General features: G+C 44.7%; 1 protein-coding gene across 2 annotated transcripts in view; it reads right to left on the minus strand.

Moving 5' to 3' along the window:
* LOC138453203 (adhesion G protein-coupled receptor F5-like) overlaps positions 1 to 13,843 on the minus strand; it is a 939,048-nt gene extending 925,205 nt beyond the window's left edge. The window contains exon 1 of one of the 2 annotated variants that reach the window (XM_069605830.1): positions 13,616 to 13,843. The gene's annotated coding sequence lies outside the window, so the exon portion shown is untranslated. The remainder of the gene's footprint in view (positions 1 to 13,615) is intronic. The other variant, XM_069605831.1, reaches the window with a different exon arrangement.
* Between the last annotated feature and the right edge of the window lie 13,297 nt (positions 13,844 to 27,140).

Consider the following 27,140-nt stretch of genomic DNA (forward strand, 5'->3'; position numbering starts at 1 on the left):
AGTCACTTTTTAATTAATAGAGAATTTACGAATCATGCGTTCTCCCTATTAAATACCACTGATTGCAATATGTGTCAGTTATGTGAGTTTTCTTCTCAAAATCACAAACAGAATGTGTTTGGGCTTCTGAAAACTAACAATTGCGTTGATTACTTTTTTGCTTTATTTGTAGGTGCCTGTGTGAGATCGTTGACTCCATGATTAAGAAAGATGATGAGCAAAGTATGACCCAAAAGGCTACCAAGCAGCCGTCATTCCGTGTTGTGCTGGTCTGCACTGTGTATGTACAGTCAGGTAAAGGTTCGTTTTTGATCAAGAACTAAAGTCCTGCTACTGAGGGGCATGGGCTGTAATAGGACTGTATCACCAGGGGGTAAGGAAGGGTCCTTACATTGTGTGCAGTGTTGCTAAGCGTAGTGTGTGTGTTTGTGTGTGTGTCTGTGTGCATTCTAGAGTGTCACTTATGATCATGTGACTTGAATAAGAGAAACATTCTGTTCACAGACGTGAGGTCTATCACACTTGAGCAGTTTAAAGAGATGGCTTTGATTGACTGCAGTTGCTCAACTTCAGGGACAACACCAGTACGGGTTGTTCAATTTTAATATTTATAAAAACACTTTTTTCAATCCTGGATGCCGGCTTTCTCTTTTATATATTTACTAAAGATAAAAACAAAGGATTGGGATCGATCCGTAAATACCGAACAGCTGAGCCAACAAAAAGCGTATTTAGAATACGCGAGGTCCTGTTTCCCTGTGGGAAGCCTCTGTCAGAACTGGTTACGTTGTGTATCTTTTATTCAGCGGTTTATTATATATCTGCGTTTTAATATTTTACCTACTCATGAATACCGTGGTGCTTGGCAGGGCATTCCTCTCAAAAATAGACTATGTTGGCTTTTATTGTTGTAATGTCATGTACTAAGGGAACAACACCACAGAACCTACCAAAATGTGGTTCCCCATTTTTATCAACTTCATGAAGACCAATTTTGGAGGGCAACCTATTCAGTTAATTCATTGGTCATTAGTGGTGAAGCGGCATATGTGTAGAAAGAGCTATTGCTTACATTATAAAAGTTGTTATTGTAATCATTTTTATAGATGTAAATTGTTACTGTTTTATGGATGTGTTGTGTATAATGCGATATAGGAATTCGTTTTATTTGATTAATTTCGTGGTGTATGTAATTATCTAGCTCTCAATTGTTTGTATTTTACCATGGTGTTTTAGTGCAGGGGTTTATTGAAACCATTGCCACTTAAAAATAAAAATAATTAAAAAGTATATATATTGATAATAACATATTTATTTCTCTGCTCATAAAACACTGTCACATATCTGCTACGTTTACAGGTCGGGTATTTTACATCCCATCACTGTACAAATGTGTATTCACAATTTGCGGCACACACTAATTATGACCATATTCATATACTGATGTACTTATCCACAATCTGCAGAGGGTGATTATCCACAATCTGCAGAGGGTGATCTATCAGGTCTACTATGTAAATAGCCACTACCTCTCCTTTCTATGATCTGGATAAAGGGAATGTGACTCAGAGAAGATAGAGTGAAATGTTCCCTCTAGTAGTTTTCCTCTAAGTGTAGAAATGGTTTGCTTCCACTTTCAGTTTTTTCAATGTGTGCAACTAACTAACGGTGTGAGGCAGCATAGCTAGTGGTCACTCATATCTGAAGGGAGCATGGAAGGGAAGTTTCCCCTCCCCAACCACTGAAATTGTTTACAGATCATTAGACAAGTTGCATCTCACATCACGTTTGCTTAGTAAATAGGCTAAAAAAGAAACCCTTATAACCAGTCCATGCCTTCAAGATCTGCCACAGTACTAGTAAAGGTACTCCTGTTTAGAGTAAACTGCATGTATATTCATTTGGCGGGTGGCATGCACTGCTCAGAGGCAATGCAGAACATGTTTTATGCCGTTGGAAAACATTATGTTACAAAGAACAAATATCACGTATCATGACTGATGTGCCCGACAAAAAATGCTGGCAGGATACATTCATTGTCAGATGAAATAAAGGCAACTGAAAAGGTGTGGGTGTGGAAACATGCCAATAAGAATTCATGCATCACCAGAAATAAGTAATGTGCATGGCTCTCATCATTTGTCAGGAGAATATGTATATGATTTGCTGCAAGATACAGCATGATAATCAACATTCTTGTGTCATTGTGTATCATCAACATTAAATCAGCCTGAGAACAGAGCAGTAGCACTTACTCATAACCAGCCTCATAGAAAGGAGGCATACAAGCCACTCACTTTTACTATCTAAGAAATAGCAAATGCTTCAAAAAACAAACAAACACAGAGTACAAATATGGCTGACATAAAAAGAGGAAAAATGGACAAATAGAAGTCTATCCCCTGCTTCCACCCACGATGTTCCACTGACACTTTCGGATCAGTCATAGCAGCAGAGCAGGCGCAAGGGGAGGAGTGTTAATAATATTGTAGTCTGATCAAACAAAACATCTGTTCTAGAATTCAAATGTTTCCTCTTGCCTAACGAGTATCCCCATTGGAAAATGAAAATCATTTTCTACTCCTGGAAAAATCATTTGACTCCAAACTTCCAAGGATATGGAGTAAAATCATATTACCACTTGACACTCTGTCATAGGAAGTGACATTTCTGGACACATAATCTCTAGCCTGTAGTGGTTTTCCCCATACTTCCTCACGTCAGCTTAAACAAACCTTTTATATTCTTTGTTATGATATGGTTTCAATTAAAACTTTCACAGTTCATTAAACATAACACCCTTTGCAATTAATTAGTATTTAACCTCTTGGTAGAATTAAATGCTACAAAATATCACTACCTCCATTTTTAACACGCACAAAATGACTTTATATGCCATACTGAAAGGAAATTTTAAGATTAAATCGATAACAATCTAGGGCTTGCTTTGTAAAAAAGCACACATCTTTTTTACCCAGCCTAATGGTCGTTAAGAACAAAGAAATTTGACATCCTTTTAAAATGTGACCATCAAAATAATGTTTGACTATAGTATCAATGTTCTGTACAAAGCATTTATAAATCCTAGACCAACAGGCCTGGTGACAGGGCACTCAATCCAGAGGCGCCTAACAGTTTCAACAGATGCACCACTATTACAAAATTTACCATTTCTCTTGTTCCCTGTGATCCCCAATCTCGCCCCTAGCACCTGTAAGGTACCTCATTAATTAAAGCGTATCTACATAAATTATGCCCTCTCCAGCTTGCACGGAAAATGATCTACATGCGGTTGGGTCTTGTGGACCTTTTCCATTACCTGAGAAACATCTGTATACATTTGTAGATTCTCTGTGTGTGACTCCCCAATTATATAAATGCATAGTATATTTAAGGGTATTCATTATGGTGCTGATGCATTTGATTATTCAGATAAAATGATTATAATTAGGATAGGAATATATATAGTAGGATTAAATGTTTGATGACATCAAAGAATTGACAATGCTCCACTGGAATAATATCAAACAATAAGGTCTTGGGGTATGCCTTTCTTATGTTTACATGCAAGGCAATATTGTTTTTTTTAGCTAAAGAGTCAAGAGAATTTAAACCCCATCCCCTTCAAATCAACCCACTGCACAGAGTCATTTGATTGAGAAATAACAGGGTATTAATAGGGAGAGTATAACGTCGATCTTCAGCTGATCATGGGGATCAAATCTATTTGGGTTCATCCTAAACTCCAAATTAATAACCTCTGAAATTTCCTTTACAAATGCTTCTCCCAAATATCACTCAATGGGAATAATCTTATGTTTCTTCTTGAAACGTGGATCCTTGGACTTTGCTAAATTAATATGAAGCCGGCTGTCATTTGCAAAGTTTCAGGCTATGTCTAAGGATCTTTGCAGCCCAATTGGTGTTTTGTAATTGAAATAAACAATTCAGGGCACTGCTGAGGTTTCTTAGCGAGACCCTTACAAAACCATGTAGGCTAATATCAGCATTGCTCAGAGTCAGATCAGCTAGAGTGCTTTCTCCTGTAATTAGGGACCCCTCATCTGCAATTTATAGTTACATTTTCAACAATACGGATGAGATGCTAGAGTTCCTAAGCACAAAATACTTGACTATATTGAAAATACCTCAGCAGTTGAAGATACAAAATAAACTGGAGGTCCAGTTTCTTAGACTGTTACTAGAGGTTGGTGGCCATTGATAAAAAAAAAAACAAGCAGCACATTTCCTTCATTCACACACAGGGAAGGGCCATTGGGTGATCAAGTGGCTGGAATATCGGGCTAGAATATGCATTGTCCGCCCACTGTTCCAGCCACCTGAGGCCCTTCCCAGGGTGGTGCCATTTTTTAAATATTTTTATGTCGGGGGGCAACAGGGAGCCTCTACCTGTTGCCTCCCCATCCTCCCCAAACTAAACTAAACCTCTCTCCCACCCTCTCCCTAACTCGACACTTACCTGCGGGGCAGGAGCTTTTCACTCCAGTCTGTCGGACCTCCAGATCCAGCTGCACTATAGAAATGCAAAAGGGGCTATGTCCCTTTTCCCTATGGCAGAGGGCATCTTTTTTCATTTTTTCCCGCTCGGGAAACTGGCTGTGCAATCAGCAAAAATCTCCTGAGGGGGAAAAAAAGAAAACCATTCTCACCTTGGATGAATCCTGGGGGGCAAATGGTTTTCACGCTCTGGCAGGGGGGAGGGGACTTGGCCGGTAATGGCCCACGGCCCTGCCCAAGGCCCTCACTTCACTCGGGCCTACCATGGTTTGGCTGGCAGGCTGTTACTGGCCAGGTCTGGCCCCCTGCCGGGATGTGAAAGCCATGTTGTACTGCTCTGCCTAAAAATCTGACTTTGTTTTTAGAAGCGACTTATTTGTCCTACGCCACTAGGAGAAATGTTCCTGTGAACCGTGGCATGCTTTGCTGGCCTCTAATACAGGTTGACAGGATTCAGTAAAAGGAGAAGTAATCGCCTCTAGGCATTGCAGCAGTAAAACAGTGGTTCGGTTATTTAACTTTTATAAGTATTTAAATCCTCACCATGATATTATGGCCAGTTTAGGAAAATATCATGATTCTGCATACACCCAATTATTTTACCACGTCAAAAAGATTGTTTACAATATTTTTTGCTAGCATTATCAAGTGCTCAGTGAAACCACTCATTTACAGGAGAAACTTAACATATAATTGATTAAAGTCTATGCCCAATAGGACTGAAAAGAATTGTAGAATTCTAAATATATGTTTCTCTAATACTATGTATGAATAGTGCCACAAATATGTCCTTACCCATAATGTTTTGCAAAACAAAAATATGATATAGCTCTTCCTTATTAGGTTCTTGTTAGCACTGCTTACGTAGGAAAGGCTGAATCAGGAGTGTGCCTATCCAAAATCCTTAGAGGGAAAACAAAAAGGTTTGTAAGGTACCCCTTGAATAGTGGTGTCCATTTGATGAGGGCTAGATCACTATATCAAGAGCTAACTTTCTTAACAGAGATAAAGTGCAGGAAACTGCTGTAGCGTAGCCCTAGGAATGCTTGAGAATGTGAAAAAGACAAGGATACAATTGAATAAATCAAAGGGAGGATCACCTTTGCACTCTCCTTCGCATCCTGTGGTGAAAACAATTGGATACAGGCACTCAATTTTTTGATACCTTATTTTAGAATAATTTTATATCAGGTATAATAAAATGCATGAATTAGATTTTTCATCAAATGTTTCCTTACACAAACATACAGAGCGTAATTACACATGCATAACCAGTATCTAATGCATCTAATCAAGAGGTGAACCTCTTATTGCCATGATCTAGTAAACAGCATTATGGGAGGTGTAGTGAACATACTTCAAACAATACACAGCAAAACAAAAACAATGTTCTTTCCAAAAACAGTGACGTGCGTCTACACCAGGGTGTTTCTGCCCTCTGTGTAGGCTAGATGAGCCTTGTGTCTACCACGGCATTCATCAGGATGAAGTCTGTATGTGGGGGAATCGTAGAGTGCTGTAAACAGGAAAAGGGAGAACTGTTTAGGAGAGAGCTCAAGTGAGGGTAATGTAAATCCAACTAAATTGTTTGGCTGTACCATGTGTAAAATACCATGGAGGGAAACAGCTTACCTATGTCGAGGAAATTCCACCAGGCACTTGAGTAGGTAACCGTCTCAGGTAAATTATCCTGACAACGTTCCTAGAGCAAAACGAGAGGCGACAAACTAAATAAGGTCTCCTCAAGGTTAAAAACAGAACTACAGCACGAGCAGGAATGAAGGATGGGGCCTGGGGGCACAGTCACACATATATCCAACAGACTGCCATCCAAAGGCCAGGCCAGGCTGCACTGCACGCACATGGCTGGCTCTGCTGATGCTACTTTGGCTCAGGCAGCGAGGCCGACCTCCAACCACGCCGTGGCTCACACTGGGACTCCAGTCGTCTCTGCAACAAGTGAAAAGGCAGCTCAAGCAGCTCTGGCTCTTGTGCGCACACATGACCACACCCAGAGTCTAAAACATGTCATTGGTTGAAAAACAGCCAATGAAACAAGTGCTACATTTCGTGTGTTACAGTGTTATCATGCAGATCCAGACCCTGTGCTGTTTGTGCAAAAATTCATACTGGCAGGGCCACAGGTGTAGCGCCCCAATAGCCTTCTACATATTGGGATTATGCTAACTGTGCAGATCCCTACAAGCTCCATGCAGTATTAAATAAGAACATTTTGTGAAATGGGCCGCGACCCTCTCTGCCCGCAAATGCATGTCTGGCTCTGATGTCTCTCTCAGGTGGCAGACCCAGCCACACGACAATAATTTTTATTTTTTATTTGAAAAAACTGTAAATTTCAGCCCGGAACGATGGGAGTGATTTTTGTAAATAAAATGCAGACAGCCGCACACTGTTTTATTCTGCACTAGTGCCTGGGAGCCAGGGGGAGGGGGGCGCCCCCCTAAATAAGCAGCCGCCACTGCCCTCATTGAGTAATTAACTTCTCACTTGCCTATTCAGTGCTGTACCAGCACCGCAGGTGAGGGCCAAGTGATGCTGGAGCAAACACACAACACAAACACATTGAGCATGATTCACAAAACGTTTCTGAATGTGCAAATGTAGTGTTAGGGATTTAAGTTTGTTTGGGGGTTATGTGCAGGCAAAAGAAAAAAATAATACACTTTTTTCAAGAGTTGCAGCATCCCCTGTGTGCTGCTTTACTTAGGCAAGCTGTCAGCGCTGAAGGACAATGTGGATAAATTAACCGGTGAGTGACATTGTCGGCTGGGCTGTTGCATGCAGTGTGGCCGGCACGAGCCGCCTGTCCATCCGCGGCTGCATAAGTGAGTGGAAGAGGGTTGCAAAGGCTTGAGAGTTGGGGAGCAGCAGTACACAGGGTTGCAGCACAGGAAAAGATAATAGGTGAGAGGAAGAATCCATAGGGGCACAGGGAAATAGGATGGCCACCTCACCAAGGGGCATTGTGCTTAGCCCAGCTAGGCAGGTCTGACGATTCGCCTAGAATACATTAGCACCCAGGGTGGGGAAGCCAACCAATCAGGTTGCTCATATCGCAGACTGAATCCCACTATTTCAGCCCATGTTTCGAGCAGCCTGTTGGCTGCTTGCCCCAACCTCTTCCCCTCCCTTCCCCATGGGTCTCCGGTCGACCCCCCGTCCCCCGAGTCCCACTTACCAGATTAATTTGTCAGTGGCGGCGGCACTCGCACCCCAACTACTGCTCCGATTCCATGTCTCAGATGGCTGCTATGGAAATGGAAGAGGCCCTGTTAGAACTGATATAATATTGTTTCGTCCTCATTGTATATGTTGGCCTACGCCCAATCGCTTTGCGAGGAAATCCGTTTTTACAAGGTCGTGACCTTAAGTAAATCAGGCCTCCATTTTAGGTTAAAGCCGCCATTTCAGTTATTTGTGCAAAGTCACCCTGTAGTCTAAAATGGCCGTCTCGTGTGCTCTTGTTCTTGCTTTAACCTCCCCAACCTCTGTAGGTGAGTTAATGTCCAACCTGCCTTCAGGCTACATGTTAGGGTCATGTAGACCTTGTCCTTTGTTGACCTCGGGATCAGGGGATTACTTGAATCAGCGATGTTAACCTACAACTATACAAGAACAATAACACTATCCAAATACGACATGCTAAACATTTGTTTGATCTGTATTAAAGCAATGTGTAAAGAGTCTAAACGTTAAACTAAAGAATAATAGTGTGTGTTAGTAAATATGTTGAAAAGTAAACCGCATGCACGAGATATGTAAATTAGGAAACAAACCTGGCGCGACCCTAGCCCAGTATATAATTAACTTATAAGAGGCTGGATATCATTATAACAAACTGTATAAATACGCTGATGTCCAGGTAGCAAATCCTGCTCACTGCTCACATTGAACCGTGCTGGTGGTCTCTGTGATGTATCGACAGCCAAATAGCTATTTGTGTACTTTGTTTGATACTGTTCAGTTTTGTAATAAAGATTCTGGGAATCTTTACAAACCCTTGTCGGTGTATTTTCCTTTGCATGGTGTAAAAGCCTTAATATTGTATTTTTCTTCTGATTCCACAGCCCCACCTTTCAGCTCCACGGCGGCCATGTTAAGGAAGTATTTTGTTTGAATTAACAGGATTCCGTGAGGCGTCCCGTTCATTGAAAGAAAATACATTGCTGTTAGCTCCCCGGGTTCCCAGATGTAATACTGGGTTGCTAATAGCAATAAACACCCATTCTGGGGGTTTCACCAGCTGGTAACGGCCCGGCATGGCCCAGTGAAGCCCCCATGACGGGTGCTCATTGCTACATTATTGCCCAGGATTTGGGCAGACTTCTCATTTCTGGTGGATTGAGTCAAACAAAACATTCTTAAAAGGGTGTGAATGGCACTTAGTAGTGCTAACACCAAGGACATAGCAGCTAAAATATGGTGAGAGATTTAGTGTTAGACAAATGAACTGCCACATCTACTCATAAAACCACATTGATTCCTATGTTCTTTGTGTGGTCGAGTTGCCTGCAGTCATTAATGTTGCACAGTCTCCTCCTAGCGTGTTTTTCAGCAGTGCCCACCTCGCTCATTAGCGTTTATAGCCCCACCCCCATCAGCTGTCTCAGTGTTCCAATCCACAGTGTGTCTGCACCTCTGTGCCCAATTTGACAATTGCTTGTAAAATATCTGCCTATCTTAGTGTCCTGACAAGCCTGGTGGGTGGGACATCATAACATTCTCCCCCTGCTCCAGGGGGAGCTTAGAATGTGTTGGGTGCATGGCAGTGTGAGTAGACAGTGACTAATTGAAGCATATCAATGCATTGTCACTGGGAACACAGGCATGACCAATTAAACCATCGCGACACGGCGTCACCGAGAAGTGAGAAGAAGAACCATCCGAGCAATACCAACTGGGCAATTCAGTAAGCCAAGTTGCAAAAACAAAATGAGTTACAGATTTGGGAACGATCATGTGTAGAGAGCTCATTTAAAAGGCAGATGACTAGTAAAGCCTTTGATCTCAACTAAAATAGAGTTGAAAGAAAGAGCTGGGGGGCGTGCAGGAGAACGTTCTGAGGTCACCCACGTTTGTTTAGATTTCAACGTGCTGTATGATGACACACAGCCCATGTCAACAAAATAATCAAGAACAGAGGAACACAATATTCCAGACCTTTAAACGTGTCCTGCAAAAGTGGCTGAGCATCCCCTTCTCCTATCAAGTCAAGGAGTCAATGAAAAATCAAAGATGCTCATGTATTTCACAGAGGACACACTAAAGGCCCATGTTCTTTCAATGTATAACGTGCAGCTTGTGCATGAAACCTTCACATACACATTTAAAGTTTGCAACATTATTGATCCACATGTCCTGCGTACAATAAAATGAGAGCTCTTTACGGGTAAATACAAGAAACTCATTAAAATTCGTCTGATGAAGTTAACAGGCTGTGCAGCTTGTTACTAACGGTGGCATTGTTTTTTTTTCCTACTGGTGATATTTAATTAGTTTGTAAACTGTGCATGCCAACATTTATTGAATAATATTTGGAGTTGTATTCTGGACCCTTACACCAGGGCAAGTGCATTTAGCACGAGGACAAACACCTCCCTTGTGCAAAAAACAAATTCTTTCAATGCATTTTTGCACCAAGGCAAAAAACTAGGGGGAAAAAACTGCCCCTGTGGTGAGTTGATCATTAGTTTCCTAATGTTCTAATGTGGAGATTATTTGTGATGACCTCAGATTCGTGGACACGTGCATTTATTACTAAGGTTCAAGAGACTCATCTCCAAAACAATGCACAGGTGCATGCTGGCTTTGGACCTGATTCATGGAATTATTTAAACGGGGATTGGCGTGCCATTCTGCCGCAAATCCCTGTTCCACGAATGGGGATTTGCGGGCAGAATGGCACGCAAATAATTCCATGCTTGCTAAAAGGTACGTCTAGCTTCCCTGAGACCAGGTGGTGCGATTCGATGCAATTCAGTCGACACACCAAATGTCGACCTTACTGTGTCTGATGGGCTTTTGGATGATGTGCTATTAGTCAGCCATTTTTCACATCTCCTTAACATGCCTCCCCTGGGTTTGCAATTAGCATGTAGAATTCTAGGACACATGTCTCTTCCCTGGTCTCTTTCTATGGTGTGGCACATTAGTGCAAATGTCACATTTTGGCAACCAAAACGTGGTTTGACCTTTTTCAGTACCAAGCTTAGCATTTACTGTGTTTCTTTACTATGTCGGCTCAGTGTTAAAGAAGCAACATTTCATGCGGTTAGTTTCCACTGAACAACAGTCGCTATGATCGTATGTGGCTACCTTTTGGGCACAGTAGGATTATGATCAGATAATGACGTCTGTAGTTCAACCTGAAAGGATAATTAGCACCTGCATTGTTCAAATAATGAATTTTTATGTTTTCCAAAAACAATGCAAATGTTTATCTCTAATCTCAGAGAGAGGTCCATTTTTGGACTAAAATGGGGTCGGTGAAAGGATTAACAACTTCTGTATAGTGTATCTTCGAATGGACAGTAAGCACATTGTGGCCACTTCCTGCGTTGAACAGAACCTAGCATCGTCATCAGCGAGGACTAGGCCTCTATAAAAATGTGTGTGAACCTAGTAAGTAAGCTTTGTAGGTATTTTATGAGTAGGACACAATGAGCTCTGCCAAGTGCACGTCATCCCTGGAAACAGCAAGGTCCTCAGAGCTGAGGTAATACAGCTGTAGCCCAGGACTTGGACAGCAGAGCCATCCCATTGCTAAGAAGGGCTCGGTCTTCTCTTTGTGCTCTGTTGCACTTACTGGGCTGTTGTACCTTTGCTGGCATGCCCCCCTCCTCTTGCACTTCACTGATCTGGAATATTTTGGGGCATCGGAATCGCCCTACTCATTCTCCCCCTTAACTCTTAGACATTGAGAAGCGACTGTGTTCACAATTAGCACCTTAAAAATATAAGGGTTCATGTTGCCTAAGGTGCAGTACCATTATGTGACTCCCGCTCCTTCGGAACAGTGCCACATTTGTGCTGCTTGTGGGGTAATTTTGGGACCCTCTCCTGTTTACATGTTATAATATGACAGAGCCAAAATAAAGTTGACCTTAAAAAAAACTTCATAGCATCCAACATCAAAATACTTAATTTCTATTAAATACATTGTGCCGAGCGCAAAAACAGTCGTACCCTATTCATTACATATACAATATCCGTGTTGAGCTATTTCGCAATGTTATTTCAATAAATAGCTCAGTTGGTGCTTCGTTAACGGGGGAGACACTCCATCTGCCATTGGCCGAACTCTCTTACCCTAAAAACAATATCAAGACCAATGATTGGTAATTAAGAGACTTTTCTTGTGCACACGTTGATCTGATCACCTGTATTATCCACTCCTTTTTTACTCGTCTCCCTGCCATAGACGCAGACTTGCTGAGGCATGTTTCCTTTGCTCCCCGTGCCCCTTCTGGGCTGCACCGTGTTTGTGAAATAATTTGGCACAGACAGGGTGCGCCCCTCCCCCGATGTTGACCACATTATGCACCTTCCAGACAGATCTGCCACTTGACCGAACCGCTGCCACCGTAGCGGGATTTAATCGCCCTTCTTAAAATGCCCAAATCTGCAGATGAGTAAATTCAGGAGAAACGAATCACGTGGTGAATTATTACTATTTTGTAGAATGGTCTGCTATACCTTTTTATCTTTTTAGAACACAGGCAACAATAATAAACGTGTGAAGTGCCCTATTTTATCGCTCCTATTAGAGGTCTGTCAGGCCGCTGCGATGCCCTTCCTCCCCCTCGCTCAAACCTTCCTTCTTTTCTCTTGGGGCTCTATACAGCGACTGTGTTTGTGGCGGGTGCCTTCTAACATCAACAATAAAGGAAATAAATAAACATAAGAATCAAGCGTTTCAAATACATTTGCATTCCCAAAGCGCTGTGTTTCTGCCTCGGTGCGTGCATGCCACCAGTGCCCTGACATAGATGTGCTGGGTAAGGCCACTCCATGATGATTTAAAGGAAGGCGGTAAGCGGGGAAATAGTAGGGCGCAATAAGCAGCAACTACGCAGAGTGTGCAGCACTACTAACAAAAAACAGTCCAGACCCCAAAAATGAGCACGCAAAAGAAATGGTCCCTCGTGCAGCACCCGCTTCTCTTACTTGCCAAAGAGGCAACCGCCTTACCCTGTCGCCCATGCTCCCTGCCGGACCACTTCCCTCCCTCCAGTGCTGTGCAATCATGTAATGCAGTACCCCTCTTTGGTTTGAAGCACTTGCCCCCTAGGTTGACGTTCCATTTGGCATCTTGTTGGCGTGTTTTGCGGTGTCCTTAGTCTAAGTTCGCACTCTGGCCACACCATCCTACACTGGATTGCCACTTCTTACCTTTCTGCTGTTCTGCAGGCACCCTGGGGATACCTGCAGCAGCTGTCAAAGTGTTGTTGCAAGTAATTTCTGATCAAAATTGCTACCGCTGTTCTTCAAATAAATACAAACACAGACAGAAAGTATAAATGCACCAACCAGAAAAGACAACATGAGTGTGCACAGTGCTTTCGGGAAACGGAGTGCACAGTGCGTGCATTTCACCGGTTATATTACACAGGAAACTCGGTGCCGTTTTACTAATGCATTGTTCTCTCTGCATACCCCGGCAATCCCCCGCCTTCATCTGGGACAATGCTCCGTGTCGCAGTTATATTTTACTGCTGACCGCTTTTCAGAAATCTGTTTCTCAACCAAAAGCCCTATTCGCCGCCACTGGGACTTTAGAAGCACAGCCTTTACCGGCCCCTTTAAAACGAGGGACTTCTGAACTGTACCATAACACCTTTCACATTTCACTCTCACCAGCTTTACTCCATCTCAAACATTCTTCACGTGCAGCAGTTTACTAAAAAAACGGACCCAGTTGACTTCTTTAACTTCCACCATGTTAATTACACTTTACACGTTCAGAGCCGTGCCCCGCCTTTTTGCGACCCAAAAAAGGTTGCCATTGAAAATAACGGTATATTTGACAAGAAAACGGGCTTCAATAAATGTTCATTGCAGTAGCACAGTGTCTTACCCTGTGGCGTAAACTATTGCACCTTTTCCCCGTCCTCCATGCTGCAGCCGGCGGGAGAAGCTGTGGACAGAAATGCGATTATCCTAACGTGTTCTTGTCAGCGAGCGAGCGAGCTTCACCTCTCGGATGTGAACTCGACCACACCCCCGTCGAGATAAAATGTTCCCAGGGCCAGGATGAAACCACGCAGAGCGGTAACCTTCAATTCACTTTTGTTCCCCACATCCTCCCTCAGGCTGGAGTGCTGCTGGGCCGTGCGCACGCGGGAAACAATGGAGCATGCGCCGAGGAGGAGCCGGCGCGCGGCACGCGGAGCAGCAGCCGCGCGGGCGCAGCAGCGCGGTGGACTGTGCAGGGGACCACGTGCCCCCGGGATTCCCACCTCAAACAGCAACAGCAGATTCTTCTTTCTTCAGTCCACGTCCCACCCTGAATTGTTCTAAATATACGACTCCTGGGATGCTTCCAAGCAATGGTATGGAGCGTTCCGAGCATATTTTGAATTAATTTATTTATAGCCTTTTTTGGTCAGATAAATGTGCCGGGTCTGTTCTCATGAAGTCATGTCAAACAGGATTTCATTTTATAATATTTTAAATGTTTTATACCACAGACTCAATTTATTATGCACTTAACTCTTTCATTTTTGTAGGGCGCAAATATGAGGCACCGTTCCACTCAGTGCGGGTACAGCAGGCATTGAACCGCTGAGTGGGGCAGGCATCATTTGTCGAGGGGGCCTGACTGGCCGTCAGTAACTGGCACATTTTGCCACTTCCCCATTTGATCTCCTATAGACGACCCCTGCTGAACACAGAAACAGCAAAGTCTGGCACTATAATCTCTCCACATAGCCAAATGATCCCCCAATAGATGACGAATTCACTTTTCCTTTGCTTCTGTGCAAATTAATTTCACCACATATAGTAAGTATTATAACCTGGGGAGGTGATGTGGCACAACCTATTGGCCAATTTCAAGGCCATACGAGCCGGTATGACTCGAAAAACATTAAAAGGGCTGGAAATTGGCCAATGGGGGGGCTCCAAAGCTCGCTGAGTCACCGCCGCCTGCTGGCTCTCAGAAAATCTCTGAATGATAAGAGTAAGCACCACACTCTCAGCCTTGTGCTCCTATAAGAGGGAGCATCGAGCTGACAGCCCCATTGCCAGCAGGGCCATCAGTGCTGTGCTCCCTCTCATCACAGACTAAAATCCCCACCTACTGCCCACACCATTAAGTCTGCCTGAGCTACACCTGATAGGCACAGCCAGGCCATGGTAAAACCCCTGATCCACACCCCACCTCCTTACCTTAAAAGGTGGGGGACAGCTGGCTATGCCTCCTTTCTGAATGTACACTGACCGCACCTGACAGAAGTGGCCCAGTTTCTCCCTCAAACCACCCCACCACCACGCACTCACCTTGCCAGCCACACCTAGGAGTCGTGGCCTAGCTGCAATCATAGCCCCGCCCGCATTCAAGGTATGCCATTCCAGCCATGCAATATCATGTTTGCTTTACCCATGAGTACTGTGCATCAAGGGTAAAACAAACATGATAAGTTTTATTGTGTGGCTACACTGTTCTAAATTAAATGTAGCCAGTCTAGCCATGTAAAAACACTCATCATGTTTGTTTTACCCTTGATGCACAGTACTCACGGGTAAAGCAAATATGTTAAAGTTTATTACGTGTATAGACTGGCCTACATTGAATGTCCATGTAGTTATACCTCTTGATTGATAGATGAGATGCTGCAACAAGGCGACAAGCGGATATTTTGGCACCTTTCCAGATAAATGCAATCCTGCTCTGTGATCATGAGATCTATGTCAGATTAGATGTAACCTATCACGATCACCAGGTTCTGGCCTGGAAGTGGAGGACTGCAAGGCCAATTATTGAACACCATATTTATATGGAAAGCAGGTTAGTGTTCATTTCTTTTATTATTGAGTCTGGAGATTCTGACTTCCTTCTCTACGTGAAGCTCTGCACGCTACAACCTTTCCTCAAAAGCCATAGCGGGGCACGTAGCGTCGCAGAGTGTGGCAAGGAGTGTTCCTTGTTTTGCCTGCTGGAGAGTCTGCGAGAGTCTGACTTCCATCTCTATGTGACGCTGTGCACGCTACAACCTTTCCTCAAAATCCATAGCCAGAGGCGGAGCGTCGCAGAGTGTGGCGAGGAATGTTCCTTGTGTTCCCTGCTTGAGAGTCTGACTTCCATCTCTACGTGAGGCTATGTACGCTACAACCTTTCTTCAATAGCCATAGCCGGACACAGAGCGTCGCAGAAGGTGGCGAGGAGTGTTCCTTGTGTCCGCTGTGTTCAGGCACTCAGTGAGTGAGTTCCACATAAACGTCGGCAGTACTTTGGATTTTGGACTTGGTGTCTTATCAGGAGACAGGAAGGCCAGAAAGAGTCCGCCTCAAGGTAACTGCTTGGATTTTTGTTGCAGTGGGCGTGTCTTTTGTCTGTGGAAATGCCGGGTAAAGCACCCTGCAAAACCAAGAACTATAATCTGCAGAAAGCAAAACCATATGGGAAACCAAATGGCTACCGTATGGCAGGGAATCGCAAGGTTCAGGACTCCAGTAGAGGGGAGCGTGATTGTGATATAGAAAACGAAAAACAAAACAGCCTTGGGCTAACCGAGACAATTCAACCTGTTCCTGGACAAATAACTGAATTTTTTAAACCTACAAAACCCAGGGGATCAAAACCCATTGGGTGATAAAGCAATCTATTCGTTGGAGGAGGTGTCACCTGTTGTTGACCAAGCAACTGATTTATATATATCTTTTGGATATGTATCGATGACAATTCATTGTTAAAATTATGTCTTTCTTTTTGTAACCCAGCACGACTACAAACTGAGCCTGTGGTAGATGTTCCGAAGCTGTTTCCGACGGGGTGTGGCGGGATAGACTACTAGCCCTGCTCCGAAGGGAATGTATAGCCAACGCCTGTTGGTATCACCAGAGATGTTCTTCTCGCTCCCACCCCACGAAAGAGGAGCCCAAGCTCAAAACTATGATTACCCTACTGAGGGAGGCTGCACAGAGCCCGATGGGGACCACAATTCTTCTCCAACTGACCATTCCGGCCACTCTGGTTCTTTGGTATCAAGAGATGTATTACATTTTGCTATAAAAATCTTACTGAATGTCAAGGATGGCACTCTATTAAGAGTGGCACAGGACACCCAGGAAGGGTTTGGGGTGGTTGTGCCAAAGTAAAGTGGACAGATAAGTACACACACAGCTGAAAGAAAGGAGAACGAAGAGTAGGCAAGTGTAGTAAGAAAAAAGGTACAGAATGGATTCCCTCTTGGGGTGTATGCAGATATAGGAAAAGAGTATTCCACGAACCTTAGGAAAACTCTAACCTTCTGCACAGTTTGCTATAACAGAGGCCCACGCTGTTTGCTCATGGCTTTGAACAACAGCTATGGGTGTCTTTAACGTAGAAACTAGACAAGGGAAGGGGCAGAGGTTGCCTGACGGAAACCAACAGACAAGCTCTGTACAAGGGGTCTACAAACAGTACAAGAGAAGACACTAACAGATAAATCCAGGAAAAAAGAAGTCGAATAGCAAACTAGCAGAAGGAAATGAAGGGAAAGCCGTATAACAGGATTGGATAGGGAGAAAGAACTGAGGGTTGAAAACAAGGAAGAAAGCAAGGGAGCAGCAGTCAGGAAACAGGAACTGTAATAACTGAAAGTAAATAATGAAGGTAAATTTATGTGGATAGCAGAGGACGGTAGGGTACAAGGTAGGAACTCAAAAAGCAGGGAAGCAATGGGCAAGCCCAAAAGGAGCAAGGCTGTAAGGAAGGAAACCCCGAGGGATAGGGCTTAGGGCAGCGGAGTGAAGCAGGCTGCACGGCAAGGAGCCCAGAAGGGCCGGGCAGCAAGGAGTGAGTCCAGAGGAGTAGGGCCGCTGACTGTAGAAGGGTGCAGGAGGACTGTAGAAGGCTGATAGACTGGAAGCCCAGCGGACGAAGACTGTAGGTTGAAGGCAGTGGAGCGTGATCTGCTGTAAGGCAGGAGCCTGGGAGGCAATGGAGGAAGGTAGCAGTGGAGCATAATCAGCTGCAAGGCAGGAGCCTGGAAGGCAAGGGCGGAAGATAGCAGCGGAGCGTGATCAGCTGCAAGGCAGGCGCCTGGAAGGCAATGGCGGAAGGTAGCAGCAGAGCGTGTTCGGCTGCTTGGCTGGAGCCTGGAAGGCAATGGCGGAAGGTAGAAGCGGAGCGTGACCGGCTGCTTGGCTGGAGCCTGGAAGGCAAGGACGGAAGGTAGCAGCGGAGCATGATCGGCTGCAAGGCTGGACCCTGGAAGGCAAGGACGGAAGGTAGCAGCGGAGCGTGATCGGCTGCAAGGCTGGATCCTGGAAGGCAAGGACGGAAGGTAGCAGCGGAGCGTGGTCGGCTGCAAGGCTGGATCCTGGAAGGCAAGGACGGAAGGTAGCAGCGGAGCGTGACCGGCTGCTATGCAGAGGAACCGCATTCAAAGATACGTAGCTCGAAGCAAAAAGGTGCTGGCAGGACTCTTAATGCAAGAGACTGAGCCCCTGCAGGCAGCAGCTTTTATACTGCCCAACCCAGCACAGAGGCAGGCTAATTGGTCGCACCTGGCTAAGCACACCTGCAGACAATCGGCCACCTCCCTCTCTGTTCCTGAGCTGGTGGAAGCAGAGCAAATCCCTAGAGCTTCTGGGGATTGTAGTTTCGATGATGACCAATAGGAATAGCCAGGAATAGATGGTTATAGCCAAGTGCATTGTTGTTATTGAAGTTTGTTGGAAGAAATAGAAAAGTACCAAAGTCTCGAAAATGAGAAATAAGGTCCATAATGATCGCCAATGTATGCGCCCATGGCGCAGGCATGACAGTATGCCCCTCTCCAGGCCCCTCTCCAGGCTCCCTGAAGGTTGACCACCAAGAAGAATGTCTGTCACACCGTGAAAGAGTCTTATTCCAAAAAGGCACATCATGAGGCACCAAAAACCGATTAAGGTTGTTAGGTGGGAGTCTCGAAGGACGGAGACAGTATCAATGTTCTGAACTGTTGAGGTAGAATTCAGAAAAGACAAGGTCTTAGAAGTACAAAACCCAACAGTGTTTTCAGAGGAACTGTGAAAGTCTGTTGCAGGCTCCATGGCAAATCTTGCTTTGAAAGGCAATAGTAAGGTGTTGGAAGGTGGAGCCAGAGGTACAGCAGAGTTGGTTGCTTTAGGAAGATTTTCCAAGGCATCGGAAGAGGCAAAGTCAAGATTAGCCGCAGAAATTTCAGGAGTCACAGTGGCGGGTTCTCCATGATTAGTAGGAAGTTCAGAAACCACTGCAGCAGGGGGATCATGAATGACTGTAGATATGTCCGATGCTGTAGCAACTGAGAGTGTGGGTGCCGTAGACGAACCAGCGGGCAGTGACGCACCTGAGACTGACAGAGTAGAGTCTGGTAGTTCTAGTCCTTCAGAGGCACCAGCAAGAACAACCAGAGCTGTAGTCCTAAAAGAAAAATTGTTATCTGACTTAGCAACCGGTTCTGTCCGTGCAAGCCGAAAGGAAGGGGGTGCTTCTACTGCAGAAAGAGTGATGTGAGATGCTGCAACAGTAGCAGGTTTAGAAGGAGGAGTATCAGAGATTGGGTTAGCAGATACAGTAACAGGCAGTATGATAGATGTGGGGTCAGAATAGGATAGGTGTTCTGAAGGCTGATCTTCAAAGTCTGGTGTGCTCAGATTTCTAAGTGGCTCTGGGGTATTGACTGATGCAAAGGCTGTATTCCGGACAGGTTCTGGGTATTGTTCAGAATTAGAATCGTGGTCTGGTGTATAACAACCTGAGTTTCTGTGGCTGGAAGGTGAAAGAGCTGTGTCAGACTTTAGAAGGGATGCATATGCTAAATTTAGGTCTTCCATCTGCTTGGTATAAGTCTGTATCCTTTTCTGCGTGGCAATTTCAGGCCTTATCATATCGATCTTTAAAGACAGTATATCGGGTGTATGACATAGTGTCAGAAGGTCTGGACTATTGTGTCCCTTCATTACATTTTTACTGTGTAAATAACAAAATTCATCATAGAGATCTTCGGTTTGTCTTCTAAGGCGTAGGAGTTGTTCTTGAAGCAGATATGTACCATTAGCCTGATCTAAAGCTTCAGAATATGGTGTAGCAGAAAATTCGGTTGTAGCAATAGGAAGACTGACCTTAAGGTTATTGTGGTTGGTAGATACTGGGGAAGTATTAAGACAACCGATGGTCAGTATTGGTCTTCTGTACCCAGGACTAGCTGGACTAACCTCAGGATACCTAATGCCGTGGCCTGTCAAATGAGGGTTTCCAGTAGACTGGGGAGCTTGCCAAGCAGATCCTGAACATATCACTCTAGCAACAGAGTACTCTGGTTTAGAGACTCCCACAATGAGTGCTATATCCTTGGCTGTAGCAGTGTTCGAATAAATATCAGAAGACGCAGGAGTGTCTTTCACTGTTTGGCCTAACAAGATCTGTGAGAATTCATTATCTTGCTGTAGCTCTTCAACAGATAAGGACTGCGGATCATAGTCGCAAATGTCATAATAATTATACATGGAAGAAGGGTCAGCAAGCCAGTGAGTGTAGTACCGTGCTTGTAAATCTTTGTTAATTAAGATGAGACTGTCTCTAATGTTCTTGTTTGCTGACTTTAGGGAACCTATGGATTTTTGCAAAGGTTTCTTAACCCGAAAGGAAAGCATCTTTGGTCTGTGTGTGCCTTTCCTGCCTATAGAACAAGAAATCTTTTGCTTTTGCATTCTGTCAAGGATGGCACTCTATTAAGAGTGGCACAGGACACCCAGGAAGGGTTTGGGGTGGTTGTGCCAAAGTAAAGTGGACAGATAAGTACACACACAGCTGAAAGAAAGGAGAAAGAAGAGTAGGCAAGTGTAGTAAGAAAAAAGGTACAGAATGGATTCCCTCTTGGGGTGTATGCAGATATAGGAAAAGAGCATTCCACGAACCTTAGGAAAACTCTAACCTTCTGCACAGTTTGCTATAACAGAGGCCCACGCTGTTTGCTCATGGCTTGGAACAACAGCTATGGGTGTCTGTAACGTGGAAACTAGACAAGGGAAGGGGCAGAGGTTGCCTGATGGAAACCAACAGACAAGCTCTGTACAAGGGGTCTACAAACAGTACAAGAGAAGACACTAATAGATAAATCCAGGAAATAAGAAGTCGAATAGCAAACTAGCAGAAGGAAATGAAGGGAAAGCCGTATAACAGGATTGGATAGGGAGAAAGAACTAAGGGTTGAAAACAAGGAAGAAAGCAAGGGCGCAGCTGTCAGGAAACAGAGGAACTGTAATAACTGAAAGTAAATAATGAAGGTAAACTGATGTGGATAGCAGAGGACGGTAGGGTACAAGATAGAAACTCAAAAAAGCAGGGAAGCAATGGGCAAGCCCAAAAGGAGCAGGGCTGTAAGGAAGGAAGCCCCGAGGGATAGGGCTTAGGGCAGCGGAGGGAAGCAGGCTGCACGGCAAGGAGCCCAGAAGGGCCGTGCAGCAAGGAGTGAGCCCAGAGGAGTAGGGCCGCTGACTGTAGAAGGGTGCAGGAGGACTGTAGAAGGCTGCTAGACTGGAAGCCCAGCGGACGAAGACTGTAGGTTGAAGGCAGTGGAGCGTGATCTGCTGTAAGGCAGGAGCCTGGGAGGCAATGGCGGAAGGTAGCAGCGGAGCGTGATAGGGTGCTTGGCTGGAGCCTGGAAGGCAAGGACAGAAGGTAGCAGCGGAGCGTGATCGGCTGCAAGGCTGGACCCTGGAAGGCAAGGACGGAAGGTAGCAGCGGAGCGTGATCGGCTGCAAGGCTGGATCCTGGAAGGCAAGGACGGAAGGTAGCAGCGGAGCGTGGTCGGCTGCAAGGCTGGATCCTGGAAGGCAAGGACGGAAGGTAGCAGCGGAGCGTGATCGGCTGCTATGCAGAGGAACCGCATACAAAGATACGTAGCTCGAAGCAAAAAGGTGCTGGAAGGACTCTTAATGCAAGAGACTGAGCCCCTGCAGGCAGCAACTTTTATACTGCCCAACCCAGCACAGAGGCAGGCTAATTGGTCGCACCTGGCTAAGCACACCTGCAGACAATCGGCCACCTCCCTCTCTGTTCCTGAGCTGGTGGAAGCAGAGCAAATCCCTAGAGCTTCTGGGGATTGTAGTTTCGATGATGACCAATAGGAATAGCCAGGAATAGATGGTTATAGCCAAGTGCATTGTGGTTATTGAAGTTTGTTGGAAGAAATAGAAAAGTACCAAAGTCTAGAAAATGAGAAATAAGGTCCATAATGATCGCCAATGTATGCGCCCATGGCGCAGGCATGACACTGAAATTGAGTGGCTGTATCTACGAAGAAGTCAAGAAGCTGGTTAACCAGATTCACAAACTTGAGTCTCATTGGGGATGCTTGTGGTCTCGTGCAGAAGGGATGTGAGCTAGCAGTTCGGGCTGGACTGCCCCTTTTGGGGTGGGGCCAAGCCTGATTTGCATATGGTCTTTCCCCTTCTGTAATAGCTTAGCAGGTGAAGAACAGTGGTCTGGAGGGTTGCCCAGAGCAATGCCAGTGGTTAAGATTCATTCTAAACCTTCCAGCCATCACCTCTTTGTTTTTGCTAACCTCATACATACCCACAATTTCTTTAGGCATACGGGACCTCTTAGGATTGGAAGACCTAGAAGACTCTGGGAGGGAAGCATTCTCAAGAGATAACTTTTTCATTTCTAGTTCATGATTCAACTCCATTTCTCTGAGCTTAAGTTCTTGATGTTTTTGTTCAGTTTGAGCATTTAAACGTTTAAATTCCAATTCAAGTCTCATCTTTTCTAGAGCAATGAATTTAGGACTGAGTGTAGGACCTGTTGGGGTCCCAGTGGACCAAGGTTGAGGTTGCTGAGCAGGTAAGGGAGCAGTGAGGCCTACATTATGAGACACCTCTGCCTCTTCTAACTCATCAAAAATAGACACATTATCATCCTCATCATTTTCCACATTTGCTGAGGGGTCAGGTAGTTCAGACCCACCCTCCAGACTTTGTTTCTCTAACAACCTTTCAATCAATTCAGACTTGTTGCCTTTAACAGAGAGATTCCTTTCTCTACACAGATTGTTCAAGTAATCCACAGTGTAACTAAGGAGGGTCACCTGACTGTAACATTCCATATCAGACATGATTAATATTGTATTTTAGTGATGTTTAGAGTTGTGGTTAGATGATCCAAGGTAATAGCAGCACTCTAAGTTAATTACTATACTTGATCCTCACCGCTGTGCATCAGTGTTAGGCAGAATTATATGCAGTACCCTTTGGTGACACACAATTAAGACTACAAGTGACAGTACAAATTCTCCTTTGGTACAAGCCTGTACTACACAGTAAAATGGTAGCGATGGCTGAGCAGCCAGACTTATCTCAAGAGCAAGCGAGCAGTATCAATAGTTACACAAAGGACAGCAATTACTATGATTCAAACAAACACTGACTCAAGGTTTCTGAGTAAAAGAATATACATTTATTTACACATCAGTTGTAAAACATTTCACTAAAGGAAAGCAGCTTAGAAATCCCACACTTAAAACATCACACCACTCCCAATAGATTCTGGACAAGTTAAGCTAAAAAATGAAGTGTGAGCAAAATGATACTCCAATAATTTAAAAGGGAGGGAAAGACAAAGTTAGACAAAAATTGAGCAGCACCAACAGGTAGGTATGCAGAGCAATCTAAAAAGAGGGACTACAGTGATGGAATCAAATCAAAAAAGGCTTAGGGCCAAAGTCAATAGGACAAAAGTCTTTTGCTAAAGATCACACAGTTCAGGGTAGTTCGTGGTTAAGTCTTTGCCAAGAGTTCCAGACGGGGTTGGTCGGCAGAAAGGTTTGTTTAAAGAGTAGAGAAGGACAAGCCCTCGGATTGGCGAAAGGTTTCACACACCTTCACCGCGGCTGGACGAAACGCACAACCGGATTCGAACAGTACCTTAAAATGGAGAAGCAGCTGTAGCTGAGGCAGACGTTCCTGGCAGGTCCTGCAGGCTCACGGTTCCTGAATCGACTGTCGGACTGACACGAAGTAGGAAGACTGGAGGGTCCTGCACTGCCCAAGGAATAAACCAGCAGCATATCAAAGCAACGAAGAAAAAGGTGCGCTCCTTAAAACCCAAGAAGGGTCCGACCTTCCTGGCTATCCGGTTCACTGTAGCTCTGCACAGCAAATTCGACCAGAGGAGGGAGGCCTAGCTTGGAGTTTGGGTGAACTGGTTGGTCCCACCAGCTCAAGGGGAGAAGATCCTTGAAGATCTTTCCTGTCGTTGGAGTATGAAGATTCAGACCTGCAGCAGGGCTTCACCGGGCGGTTCAGTCGTTGTAGGGGTCCTCTCTGTCAGCTCCTCTTTGGTTCTTTCGTTCCAGAGGCGACTCTGCCTTTCCAGCCCCAGGGACCTGCTTTTTATGCAGTTTTCCTCATTCACACAGCCTGACTGTCAATCACACAGCAGGGTGGCTGTCCCGCCGGGACAGTCACCACAAGCAATCAGATCAGAGTGCGACATGGGTTTTCAAGGAGACCCTGTGCAGGGAGCCTTAACCCCTCGCTCACATCCTGTCCCCCCCAGACATAAAGGTGCCTACGGAGGGCTTCTTTGTAGAAGCCCGAGAAAGGACGGTGAACAAAGGAACCTAACCTGGTTTGGCGCGCAGAGTAAAACACGGGAAAGACATTTTCAAAAATAAATGGCGAATAAACCCAGCTGGAACCATATACAAACATATATGGTCTAGCGGGTTTAAGTTCGAGGCTACCAAGATAGCCTAAAACAATACCAAGGTTATTTAAGATAACTGTGGTAGGAAAATAGGGTAGTTACCAATGCCACCAGCCAAGTCTTAATGAAAAGGGAGAGAAACAATGCTCCAAAAGAATCATACAAAAAGGGATAAGTATTAACCCTTTCCAGTACTCTATGTAAGATAGTTTGTACTGGGTCTGTGGATTTTAAAGAGACTAATAAAGTCAATGGCAACTTTACATGTTCTGGGAGACAACAGTCAGTCCCAGAAAATGGAGTCGGAGTTGGGAAGTCTAAAAGACAACCCTGTGTCATTGCACTGAAGGTGCTGTGTAACACACAGTAAAAAGATGATGCCTGTGGAGTAGGTGATGCTCCACAGTCAATGAACACAAGAAACTGTTAAAAACACACAGCAAAACACATGTAAGAGTGGGAAAAAAGGCTCACATTCTTGCCAGGTGAGAAAAATAAATCCTAGAAATCCAGCAAAGCTGCTGAGGACTCAGCAAGCGAGATTAGCCATTCTGGAGAATTCTCCCTAACAGACAACTTCAGGTTTCTCACTGCAGCAAGAACAAGAAAAAGGCTATTCGTAAGAAGAGAAGACAGTTGCAGCAAGCAGGAATGCTGACGGGTTGGCTATTGAAACACATGGATGACAGAGCTTCTGTCATCGATGCTTCTGAAGGAAACAAATGTGTATTTCCCTTTACCACTTATTTGTCGGAAAGTGTCCGTGATCAGGAGCAAATAGGGGCTCCCTGTTTTTCTCTGGCTCTAAATGTCCTGTAAAAAATACGGTACCACCTGCAGTCTGCACACAATCCTGGCTGGAGGTCCTGCTTCCACTGGATCTTTGTAGATTAACCATACGAAACAAGGGCCCCCGTCGCAATAAGGGGCATGTGAACAGAGTCGAATTTTTGAAAGTTTTTGCCAAAATCCCGGCATTGCGTATTCTTACCTCTATTGATTTTGAGTTCATTTAGCCCATAAAATTTGCATCAGGTGGTGTGACCTGGGTACATTTTCAACTACCAGTGACTGTAGCCCTTATCAGAGCACAAAGTGAGTCGCTGGAGTTCCTAGGTTATGAACTGGTCAGGGTCCTGGACCATGCTGAAACTGGATCCTGTTGTGACCATTGTAGACACATTGTAAAACCATCAACTCGAGATACCACCAAACAAGATCTTGCACCAAGCACTGTAGAATACGCAGCGGGTTGGAGATGGTTGAAGAACCTACTAGCTGTCCATGAGGGTGCAGGAAATTGAAAATTTGAGATTGCCTCATGGAACACGAGAGGCCACACTCATTTTCTCCAGGAAGACCCGTCCTTAAACATGGTTGACTGTCTCCTTTATGTTTGATGGTTTTGTTGGTTTTTCAATCTTTGGCAAAAAGGGGAGTAACGGTCGCACGTTTGGTGGTTTGATGATAAGGTTGAAGCGAGAATTGAACTCTGATTTGCTAACTCCCATAGACGAAGAGGGGAATGTTTTGGCGGTGGACATTTCGTGGAAAGGTTCTGTGAAGGAAAATCGGTTGATTCTAATCAATGTGTACGACTCACCGAGGGAAGGGCAACTGAGGACGTTTTTGTATACATTGATTCTCTATTAACAAATTGGGTAAAATCCCCCGTAAAACATACTGGGAGGGACCTACATGTCAGATGCACAGAGTACTGCTTTTTGGTCTCTTGTGGGATGATTGAACCTGATTATAAAATGGTGTAATACAAGTAAATGAGAGGTGGCGTCAGTGGCTCGGTTTTCTTAGAGAATGGAAATTTGAAAACCTAAACGGGAGGACAAAATGGGACATCCCGGGGTAACCAACATGGTTGATGGGCCAAAAGGAAGCAACCCTTGATTATCTTTGTTGTAACAGTGCACTGCTAGAAAGGGTGGTCAGTTTGAATATTGGCAAAAGGGATGCTAGTGACCATGCAGCATTAAGTCTTAAATGGAGTAGTGACTGGGAATTCATTGGTGGAAGAGGCAGCCCGGAGGGTGTAAAAACAAAACATGGGAAGAATAAATCGGTGTGGTCGGATCATAAAATTGACAAAGCTTGTGCATTACCGCAGGAGCAGGTCCAAAGTAAAAACCCCACAATCTCTGTCCAAACACCTGATGAATTTGAGGCTTGGTTGTCCTCCCTTGCGAAAAATTCGGTCAAGGCAAGGCAGGCAATCATTACTTCAAATGACAAGAAAACTAGCTATGTATGCGACATAGAAATATTGAAGGCAAAGCGTCTTGTACGTAAAGAGCTCAGAGACCTAAAAAAGAAATCTATATCATTAAGTTTGCAAATGAAGGAATCGCAAGGCTTAAGAAAAAACCCTGTCTTAAGAGAAGGCACCGCCGGGGCGTAACTGTAAATTGGCAGAAGCTGCTGGCAGCAGTAACCTGTGGGGACCATAGACAGATGTGGAGAGCACTGTTGGGGGTAACAGGTACAGTCGAGCATGACACCCTAAACCCTGTTGGTGAAGAAAGCTGGGTGACCTTTATGGAGGATAGAATGTTTGACTTGAGGATCAGAAATGAGGTTGCCGGACAAGGTATTCATGGATGGCACCTTTACTTCATTATGGAAAATGTGGGGCAACATATTGGGAACCTGAAGAACTTAATGACCCCAGATTTTTTAAATGCATTTAGTATGTATTCTAAACCTT

This window comes from Ambystoma mexicanum, chromosome 4p (assembly GCF_040938575.1).
Source record: "Ambystoma mexicanum isolate Mex_15411 chromosome 4p, UKY_AmexF1_1, whole genome shotgun sequence".
In the NCBI taxonomy this organism is placed as follows: domain Eukaryota; kingdom Metazoa; phylum Chordata; class Amphibia; order Caudata; family Ambystomatidae; genus Ambystoma; species Ambystoma mexicanum.